At 38.7% G+C, this 3438-nt stretch overlaps 1 pseudogene across 1 annotated transcript; it reads right to left on the reverse strand.

The window, feature by feature from the left end:
• Positions 1–1995: 1995 nt before the first annotated feature.
• LOC308637828 (small ubiquitin-related modifier 2-like) lies at positions 1996–2921 on the reverse strand (annotated as a pseudogene). Its single transcript has one exon. The product of its transcript is annotated as a small ubiquitin-related modifier 2-like (transcript).
• Between the last annotated feature and the right edge of the window lie 517 nt (positions 2922–3438).

Here is a 3438-nt window from a genome sequence, read left to right on the forward strand (position 1 = left end):
TTTCTTGGGTGGAATGTGCTGCAGAGGGTAATGGGGTCAGACGGGTGGCCAGGGTTGCTGAGGTCTTCCGTATTCCTGAGGTTTTCTGTCTACTTGTTTTATCAATTATAGAGAAAAGGAGTGTTGAAGGCTTCAAGTATGATTTTAGAATTTATCTACCTTTTTCATTTCTATCATTTATATCTTATGCATTTTGAAGCTTTGTGGTTAGATGTATATACACTTATGATTGTTTTGTAATCTTGATGAATTTACCCTTTTATTACCACATTTTATTCTTCTTTATCTTTGGTAATTTTCTTTGTCTTGAAGTCTACTTTGGTTGGAGATTAATATGGCGACTACATACCTTTTAGGGAAATATTTCTATTGAGGTATTATTCACATACCATACTAATTTAATGTGTATAATTCAATTTTTTAAAATATATGCATAGGCATGAAACATTACTCCAATCAATTATGTAATAGTTTGTACTCCAAAAGAAACTCTACCCATTAGGAACCAGTCCCCAGGCTGCCCATACCCACCCTCTCCAAACACTAAGCAACCATAAATTCATTTCCTATCTCTGTAAATTTGTATATTCTAGATATTTGATGTAATTGAAGTCATACATTTTGTGTTCTTTTGTGGCTGGGTTATTTCACTGAGCACCATGTTTTCAGGAATCATCGTGTTGTAGCATGAATAAATACTTCACTGCGTGGCATGACTAAGTTATATTTTATTGTATGGATTTACCGCATTTAGTTCATTTATCTTTAAAAATTTTGTGGATGTTTGTTTTCACTTCTCTTGGGTATGAAATTATTGGGTATGGGATTTCTGGGCCATATGGTAACTCTGTGTTTAAAGTTATGAATAATTTTTTTTAATTTTTATTTTTATGATATATCTTTTTCCACCCTTTACATCCTTAATTTAAAAAATTAAAAAAAAAATGTTCTTTTTAGTTATACATGGCAGTAGAATGTATTTTGACATTCATACATGGAGTATGACTTCCCATTTTTGTGGTTGTACATGATATGGGGTTACACTGGTCATGCATTCATGTATGAATACAGTGAAAAACCAGCCTTGACCTCAGAGCAAAGCCTGTCCAAGGAAGGGACATCACCTTTGTCCTTGCAAAGACCCACAGAGCACTCCTAGGCACATTCCCACCCTGCTGAGTTGTTTATCTACAAATAACAGGAGAGATCTGCTGTGCCAGGTGTCCCTGACTCAGTCAGGCTAGGTGGGGATCCATAGCAGCCCCCTAGAAGCCACCAATCAGCATGAGACAGGGAAATACCTGGGATGCCAGATGACCCTCCCAGTGGTTTATGGTGGTTGATGACATGTTGGGAAACCATGTAGTTCAGCACGTACACCCCTCTTGGCTTAAACCAATCAGTTCAAATGAATACCCCTTTTGTACTGACCAATCACCACTACTCAACTTGTTCCTGCCAGTGAATGTGCTAATCATGTTTTAGAGTTGTTATTTGATTTTCCCGCGGTGTGTGAGGATTTGCTATGATGTATGTGAAGTCCCTGCCCTCTCCAAAGAATGTATAAAACTGCTGCAAACCCTGGGCTCGGGGTCTCTCAGCGTCACCAGTTGCTGTGTGTGCGTACGGAGGACCCAGCTAGCTCGCAATAAACACCTCTTTGCTGCTTACATTGATCTTGGGTCTCTGGTGGTCTTTGGGGGTCCTGAATTCAAGCATAACAATAGGAATGTTATGTCCAATTCATTTTACTGCCATTTTCATTCCCACCCTTCCTCTCTTTCCCCCACTCCACTGTGTTCAATCCGGTGAACCTCTACCACCCTCCTGCCTCTGTGAGTCAGAATCTGCATATCAGAAAGAACATTTGTCTTTTGGCTTTTGGGGATCGGCTTATTCCACTTAGTATGATGCTCTGCAGTTCCATTCATTTACTGGCAAATGCCATCATTTCTTCTTCTTCTTTTTTTTTTTTTTCATTTTAAACAAGTTTATTTAAACAACAAGACGCTTGACTTGAAGGGAAAACTATCTAGGAATCTTTTTTAAGAGTAATTTACCCCTACTTAAAGACAGATTGCCCTACATGTAACAGCTACGTACAAAAAAGTTATAAAATTGTCCTTGGTTTTACAATGATAAATGAAAAACATTAAAATTCTCCAATCAAACAAGGTATGCAAGGATTTTTATGTTGTTCAGGTTTTTTTGTTGTTTTTTTTTTTTGTTTTGTTTTTTGTTAAAACAGTGAGAGCAAAATAACTTACTGGAATATAAAGATAAGAGCTGAATGAGCATGCCACTAATGGAGAAAGGGGATATTTTCACAGAACCAGTATTTTTCCCCATCCCATCTCCATTTGATGTCAATCAAAACATATCATTGGCCATTTAGTTTTAAAAAAAATGCAATATGCTTGTGCACATACACCAGTTACTCTATGTACAATAAAGGAATGGGGAAGGGGAAAATGAAAGAATAAAGAAAACTATACTGTAGTAATCAGGATGTGGTGGAACCAAATTGCAGTTTTGTAATTGAGAATGTATTCTTGGTCTGTAAGAACAGAGTTCTGGAGTAAAGTAGCAGGTTCCCTTTTTAGTAGACACCTCCTGTCTGCTGCTGGAACACATCAATTGTATCTTCATCCTCCATTTCCAACTGTGCAGGTGTGTCTGTTTCATTAATTGGCTGCCCGTCAAATCGGAATCTGATCTGCCTCATCGACAAACCGTGTCGTTCACAATATGCTTTCATTAGTTTACTGCCTCTTAATCTTAAACTGCACCACAGAACCATCCTGCCCCGCCACCTTCAAGCTAATATGATCGTTGTTCTCAGTCTTGACTCCTTCCTTGGGCTTTTCCTCGGCCATGGGGAGCGCTGGAGTCTCCTCAGCTGCCGCTTCACAAAAGAGGTACCAGGTCCGCACCGAACGAGCACACAAGCAGCTCCAGGAGCGGCAGAAGAAGGAGGCCCCATCATTTCTTCTTTATGGCTAATATTCCATTATGTATATGTACCATGTTTTCTTAAACCATTCATCTTTTGAAAGGCACCTAGGTTGGTTCCAAAGCTTAGTTATTGTGAATTGAGCTGCTATAAACACAGTGTGGCCACGTCACTCTGGTATCCTGATTGAAAGTCTTTGAGTATATGCCGAGGGTTGGTGTAACTGAGCCAAATGGTGGTTCCATTCCAAGTTTTCTGAGGAATCTCCATAGTGCTTTCCAGAGTGTTCACCAATTTGCAGTTCCACCAGCAATGTATAATGTACCTTTTCTCCCACATCCTCTCCAACATTTATTGTTACTTGTATTCTTAATAACTGCCGTTATGACTGGAGTGAAATGAAATCTCAGTGTAGTTTTAATTTGTATTTCTCTAAGGGCTAGTGATGTTAAACTTTTTTTTCATATATTTGTTGACCGATTGTA

The sequence above is a fragment of the Spermophilus citellus genome, assembly GCF_964194105.1.
Source record: "Spermophilus citellus genome assembly, chromosome: 18".
Classification (NCBI taxonomy): Eukaryota; Metazoa; Chordata; class Mammalia; order Rodentia; family Sciuridae; genus Spermophilus; species Spermophilus citellus.